Source organism: Phacochoerus africanus, chromosome 9 (genome assembly GCF_016906955.1).
Source record: "Phacochoerus africanus isolate WHEZ1 chromosome 9, ROS_Pafr_v1, whole genome shotgun sequence".
Classification (NCBI taxonomy): Eukaryota; Metazoa; Chordata; class Mammalia; order Artiodactyla; family Suidae; genus Phacochoerus; species Phacochoerus africanus.
This window is the reverse complement of record NC_062552.1, coordinates 80,366,144-80,374,226: the sequence shown is the minus strand read 5'-3', so window position 1 is coordinate 80,374,226 and position 8,083 is coordinate 80,366,144. Positions and strand designations below refer to the sequence as shown.

The 8,083-nt window shown below is 34.2% G+C and overlaps 1 pseudogene; it reads left to right on the top strand.

The window, feature by feature from the left end:
- Window positions 1-1,794: 1,794 nt before the first annotated feature.
- On the top strand, window positions 1,795-2,725 carry LOC125136692 (olfactory receptor 4K14-like; annotated as a pseudogene).
- The last annotated feature ends 5,358 nt before the right edge of the window (window positions 2,726-8,083 follow it).

Here is an 8,083-nt window from a genome sequence, read left to right as displayed (position 1 = left end):
ACTCTATTGCTCTGTGGGAAGCAGTAGCTTGAGCTTGAATATCAACTGGAGCATAAGAGATGATTTTCTTGAACCAGATCTTCCTTATCATTCAGTTAATCATAAGCATTATAACAAATTATACCATAAGGGTTTTTTTTCATTTTTGTACAAAAATTATAAAGAAGTGCATTCATAAAATACTAGTCTAAATTCCTGCTAGCATGGCATCAGTCTATACTCTTTTCTCTCTCCCCTCAGATATGGAATTTGCTGATTATAGCCCAATTTCCAGCCTTTTGAAATATTTTATGTGAACTCTCATATTTCTGTTATCCATAGACTTGATAGTTATATTATCTTATCTGGGATGTTGATGAAGAGCACAGTTTAGGAAAGTGTCCCATGGCCTCAACTAGGGGCTGTTCTCCCTGATGGCATAGATTAACACTTTAAAATTTTACGTATCTATGCTGTTATTTAACTCAATTTTCCCTCAAAGACATTACCAGAAAATATGATAAGTGCCACTGTATAATTCACATATAGCACAATAATGTCACTCTCCCCAACTTACTAAACAACACATACAAATTGAGTTTACAATCTGTCAGCTATGCTATATTTATACAGTGTTCCAAATATGTTTTATACCTGGGTTATACTTTTTATCTTAAAGGAATATATTTCCTTTTAGTTAGCCATCATGGGATGAAATCTACTTCTCAGATTCAGAAAACATGTTGTTTGGTGTTTCGGTTCATAGATATGGCCACCCATCACATGACTTTACCAGAATTTGTTTTTGTGTTTGTGTCAGTAAATAGAAAGAGAGGACCTGATAATATATATACAATTGTCTTGTTTTATATGTCAGCACTATTTTTTATTTATTTATTTATTTATTTTTTTTTTATTTTTTATTTTTTTTATTTTCCCACTGTACAGCAAGGGGATCAAGTTATCCTTACATGTATACATTACAATTACATTTTTCCCCCACCCTTTGTTCTGTTGCAACATGAGTATCTAGACAAAGTTCTCAATGTTATTCAGCAGGATCTCCTTGTAAATCTATTCTAAGTTGTGTCTGATAAGCCCAAGCTCCTGATCCCTCCCACTCCCTCCCCCTCCCATCAGGCAGCCATAAGCACTATTTTTTAAATTTAATTTTCTTGAAGTATAGTTGATTTACAATGTTATGTTAATTTCTTCTGTGCAGCAAAGTGATTCAGCCATACATATACACATATCTATTCCCATATAGTTTCTCCCAGAACATTGAACACATTTCCCTGTGCTGTACAACAGATATGTATTGACTAAGACTTTTTTTTTTTTTTACTTAAGCTTTAGTATCAATTCCTAGGTTTGATTCTTAAAGACAATTGCCATTGAGCAATGGTATTAACACAGATGAAAAGAACATAGTACCACTGAGAAAATCTTTATATTTTCCGTCATACTAAAGATTTTTGGTTCACACTCTATACTTGAATAATTATATGTTTTTCCATGCAAAAAAATCTAGCTAAGGGAGAAAAAAAAAATGTTCCTACAAATTTAACCTATGCTGGAGTCTTCCAGAATGTTTAACTGCCCCTAAGAAAACATTGAAGTCTGAAAAAGGGAAATATACATGTTGGTATAGACTAGGTTTTGATCATCTATATATTATACTGTCTTGTACAAATTAAAAATTATATTCAGATCACACTTAGTTGATCACTTTCATGTGCTCGGTAATTAACAGGAACTTTCACTTGTATCTCTTTCTTTTAAATAGATTTAGAACAAAATCTGAAACCTGAGATAATGGACCTGCAAAATTATTCCTTGGTGTCAGAATTTGTATTACATGGACTCTGCAATTCACAACATCTCCAAAAATTTTTCTTTATTTTCTTCTCTGGGATCTATGTGGCTATTGTGCTGGGTAACCTCATCATCGTGGTCACTGTGATTTCTGACCCCCACTTGTACTCCTCTCCGATGTATTTCCTGCTGGGGAATCTCTCTTTCCTGGACATATGGCTTGCCTCATTTGCCACCCCCAAGATGATCAGGGACTTCCTTAGTGATTGAAAGCTCATCTCCTTTGGAGGATGTATGGCTCAAATCTTTTTCTTGCACTTTGTTGATGGGGCTGAGATGGTACTTCTTGTTACCATGGCATATGACAGATATGTGGCCATATGCAAACCTTTGCATTACATGACCATGATGAACCGGCAGACCTGTATCAGGCTGGTGTCAGTTTCATGGGCCATTGGATTTGTGCACTCCATCAGTCAAGTAGCTTTTACTGTAAATTTACCTTACTGTGGCCCCAATGAGGTGGACAGCTTCTTCTGTGACCTTCCTCTTGTGATCAAGCTGGCCTGTGTGGACACCTATGTCTTGGGTGTACTTATGATCTCAGACAGTGGGTTGCTTTCGATGAGCTGTTTTCTGCTCCTCCTGATCTCCTACACTGTTATCTTCATCACTGTCCAACAGCAGGCTGCCGGCGGGGTATCCAAAGCACTCTCAACCTGCTCTGCACATATCATGGTAGTCACGCTCTTCTTTGGGCCCTGCATTTTCATTTATGTGTGGCCTTTTAGTTGGTTCTCTGTGGACAAGGTCCTCTCTGTGTTTTACACAATTTTTACTCCACTCTTGAACCCCCTTATCTACACACAGAAATAAGGACATGAAAATAGCTATGAAGACACTAAGAAACCGACATGTGACTTTTCACTGAATTTCAGTTCTGCAGAGAGCTACATGTTCTTATTCATTCAGAGATATATAGACAGAAAAAATATTATCACTAGGATATACTAATTAAAATTTTGTGCCACAAAAGTGACATTGTTTTTGGTCAGAAGACTAAGTCATTAAGTACTTTCTGTGTAGTTGATATCATCTTAAACATTCCTTCTTTTACTGCAAACATTAATAGATCTCTCTGTGAAATATCAATTTTTTAATGTAAGTATTAAAGTAGCATTTAAATCAAATTATTCTCTCTAATCTTATAATGTAAGTCATTTCTAAATGCTAAATTATGAAAAGAGACCCCCAAATTCAAGGATTTCCATTTTAAGTAAAATTCCATTCCTGTATATGGGGAAATTATTTTTTCATTTCTGTCTCTTCCTCTTTGATCTCAGATGAACTTTGAAGAAGAAAAGTTTAGAGAATTTTCTGTAGAGCAAAATGTATCTCCATCCATAGCTTTTTCTGGCATTGCCCTCTTTCATCAGGAGGAACTTGAGGATTTTCCCAAGGAAGTGACTCATATCTGCAGCTCTAAGGTTCTGTTTAAGAAACACTTTATCCACAGTTTCCAACATCTAGAATCTGATTTTCTCTCTATTAATAAAATTATTGTTTTATATATATAATATAATAATATTATATATATAATATTCTTGTTATATATATCCACACATATACACATATATATAATTCTTGTTTTATATGTATGCATGGATAATCTTTATTAAAATATAGTTGATTCACATTGTTGTGCTGATTTCTGCTGTAAAGTGACCCAGTCAAACGTATATATATGTTCCCTTTCTTATATCCCAATAAATTGGACACTGGAGAGATGAACAATAAAACTCAAAGGTGAATTCACAATTTTGCTCAATTATAAACTGAAAGCATTGACTGTAGGTAGTAGAGAGTAGTTCCGTTGCCAAATTTGGAGATGTTTTAGCAGTATGATAATATTTTTTGCATTCTGTCAAGTGATATTTTGTATGAATTAGGAAAATAAGATAATTTTTCTTCATTAATATACTAATACAGTATTGCAGTGAGAAATTCAGTAAAATTTAACCATCTTTGGATAAATAATGCCAGGATAAATTCTGCTTTGGTTAAGGAACACTAATACAATATTTGCTTGAGACCATGTATCTTCTTTGCATCTGTTTTGGTTAAGGAATATGAATACAATATTTGCTTGAGACCATGTTATTTTTTTTTGCGCTAATAACTAGTGAGATGGATTAGAACTTTATGTTACCTTCTTTTTCCATTTGGCATTATAGTGGTCCCATAAAAATAAATTAAAGAACTTTCTCTTTTTGGAACATTTTAATATAAGGGAAGAAATGTATTTCCCAGAAAATTTAGTGAGATCGTATATAAAGCTTTAACAGCCCAGTACCTTGTGAGAGAGATTAAGCAGGAGATAGTATTGCTACCAAAATTCAGTTTTATTTTTTTTTTGGTCTCATTTTTATTTTGATCTTTCCAGAAGCTTGTCTTAATGCTAATCAAATAAGTACATTTTATTCTATATTTCTACCATTCATGGGAAAATTTTTTATTGAAAAATTACATACATTCAGAGGAGCATACAAATAGCAATTGCAAAGCTCAACAAAATTTCACAGAATGAACACACCTGTGTAACAAGTACCCAGACTGAGAAACATTACCAGTATATCTGAAGCTCCCTCACTCCCCTTCTATTCTCCACCCACTAAGGGTAACTACCATCATGGCTTTTATATATGTACTTATTTTTCTTTTTATGGCCGCACTTGTGGCACATGGAAGTTCCTGGGCTAGGGGTCGAATCAGAGCTGCAGCTGAAGCCTTCCCCACAGCCACAACAATGCCAGATTGGAGCTGCATCTGTAGCCTACACCACAGCTCTTAGAATGCTGGATCCTTAACCCACTGAGTAAGGCCAGGAATTGAACCTGCATCCTCATAGTGATATCAAGTTCTTAACCAGCTAAGCCATGGTGAAAACTCCCACAATCATGACTTTTAATGCATACATTGTATTTTTCTTTTCTTAAACTTACAGAAATGAAATTATATAATATGTACTTGTGCCATAATTATGTCATCTGTAAATAACAACTTTTTCTTTTTGTTTAGGACAGTTATGGCTTTTATTTTCCCTATCCTAGTGCCTACAAAGAACCTCTAGCAAAATGTTATATATAAATGGTAGTATTGAGAATCCTTGGTTCACTTCCTAGCTCATATGAAAATCTTTTCAAAACCTCATATACAGATATTTTCAATAGATCTTTGTTAATATCCTCTTTAAGAGTAAGGAATTTTGTACTATTCTCAGTTTGCTAGAGAGTTTTATCTAAAATGAATGATGAATTCCATCCAGTACACCTTCTACAATTAAAATTGAATAAACATCTAATTCTTATTTTATCTTTTGCTTTTGATGCTATTACTTGTACCATGGTTTTAGGACTTTTCTTTTAAAAACATTTTCAATTTTTGCATTGCCAGTGTGTAGAAATACAATGGATTTTTAAAAACTTTTTATTTTATAGCACAGTATACAAGTGTTGCAAAAATGGTGGAGAGGTCATGTGTACTTTTCACTTAATTTCTCTCAATGCTCATAATTTGTATGACAATAGTATGGGAGCAAATCAAGGTAACTGGAATTTTATGGTTTATATAATTCTATGCCATTTTATCACTTGTTAGATTCATGTAATCACCAACCCAGTTAAGAGCTAGAACTATTCCATTGCCACAGTTACCTCCCTCATGCCCATTCCCTCCTTAATTTGTAACTTCTGAAAACAACTAATCTGTTTTCCATCTCTACAGTTTATCATTTAAACATGTTACATAAATAAAATCATATAGTACCGTGACTTTTTTTTTTCACACCGTACAGCAAGGGGATCAAGTTATCCTTACATGTATACATTTTTCCCCCCACCCTTTGTTCTGTTGCAACATGAGTATCTAGACAAAGTTCTCAATGTTATTCAGCAGGATCTCCTTGTAAATCTATTCTAAGTTGTGTCTGATAAGCCCAAGCTCCTGATCCCTCCCACTCCCTCCCTCTCCCATCAGGCAGCCACAAGTCTATTTTCCAAGTCCATGATTTTCTCTTCTGTGGAGATGTTCATTTGTGCTAGATATTAGATTCCAGTTATAAGTGACATCATATGGTATTTGTCTTTGTCTTTCTGACTCATTTCACTCAGGATGAGAGTCTCTAGTTCCATCCATGATGTTAAAAATGGCATTATGTCATTCTTTTTTATGGCTGAGTAGCATTCCATTGTGTATATATACCACCTCTTCCGAATCCAATCCTCTGTCGATGGACATTTGGGTTGTTTCCATGTCCTGGCTATTGTGAATAGTGCTGCAATGAACATGCGGGTGCATGGGTCTCTTTTAAGTAGCGTTTTCTCCGGATATATGCCCAAGAGTGGGATTGCGGGGTCATATGGAAGTTCTATGTATAGGTTTCTAAGGTATCTCCAAACTGTTCTCCATAGTGGCTGTACCAGTTTACATTCCCACCAACAGTGGGATATTTGATATTTGATATTTTTCCATTTAGCATAATGAGATCATCCAGATTGTTGCAAGATCAAACGGCCATTCCTTTTTATTGCTGAGTAATAGTCCATGTTATAGATGTTATATAGTTTATTTTTAACATTTTTTATTTATTTATAATAAATATTATATATTAATATTTTCGTTTACACTTTTGGGCCAATTTATGCTGTATAGCATAGTGACCCAGGTATGAGTTTGTGTGTATGTATTCCTTTTCTTGTATTATATTCTTTTATTATTATTTATGTTTAGAGCTGCACATGTGGCACATGGAAGTTCCCAGGCTAGAAATCCCATCAGAGCTGCATCTGTGGGCCTACACCAAGGCCACAGCAACACAGGATCCAAGCCTCGTCTGTGACCTACACTGCAGCTCACAGCAATGCTGGTTCCTTAATCCACTGAGTGAGGCCAGGGATTGAACTCACACCCTCATGGATACTAGCAAGGTTCATTACCACTGAGCCACAATGGGAACTCCCATATTATTTCTTATATTATTTAGTCACACACTTATTGAGGCACATTTTGGTTTTTAAGGTTTTGATTATTACATGTAAAGGTGCTAAACATTTGTGTCCAGCTTTTAGTATGGATATAAATGCTAATTTCTCTGTGTAAATGTCCAGGAGTTCTATTTCTAGGACACATGATAACTATGTTTTTAGTCTATTTAAAAAACTGGTCAAATTATTTTGCATTCAGTTGTACCATTTTACATTTCCATCACAGGGTATGAGAAATTTAATTTCTCTGAATCCTCACCAGCATTTACTACAATAGAGTGTCTTTCTGACTTATTTCACTTAGCCCACAAGATTTATCCACATTGTCGCAAATGGCAAGAATTATATTTCTTTCTCATGGAAGAATAATATTCCATTATATATAATATATAGTATATTAAACATTTAATATATTATTATATCATATTATTATAGTATATAATGTATATATATCTATCTTCTTTATCCAGTCATCTGTTGACAGGCACTTAGATTGTTGCCATATACATCAGATCATTTATGTTTTGCTATTGAGTTGCATACATTCCTTATATGGTTTTACTACTAACTCCTTATCAGGTTTGTGATTTACAAATATTTTCTTGCATTCAGTGTGTTGCCTTTTCATTTTGTCCTTTCTTTGGCTGTACAGGAGCTATTTAATCTAATGTAGTCTCACTTGTTGATTTTTGCTTTTGCTTTTGTTTTTTTGTGCATTCATTATCATATCCTAAAATCAATGTTAAGATCAATGTCAAGGAGCTTTTTTCCCTATATTTTCTTCTAGGAGTTTTGTGGATTCAGGTATTACACTTACATCTTTAATTTACTGTGAGTTAATTTTTGTGAGTGGGTAAGACAGGGAGGGGTCAAATAGCATTCTTTTGCATGTTTCCCAACATCATTTATTGAAGAAACTATTCTTTCCACAGTGACTATAGTTGGATCTTTTGTCAAATATTAGTTGACCATACATGTGAAGGTTTATTTCTCAGTTCTCAATTCCATTTCACTGCTCCGTGTGTCTATGACTTTAGCCAATTTTGATTACTATAGCTTCGTGGCATTGTGTGAAATCAGGAAGCATGTTGCCTCCAACAGTGTTTTTCATTCTCAGGCTTTCCTTTTTCAAAGTTATTAGTGATTTCATAAAGATTTCATTTTTCTCTTTTTGTGAAAAATATTGTAATTTTGATAGGAATTGCATTAAATTTTTTTGTCTTTAGATAGAATGGACATGTTAACAA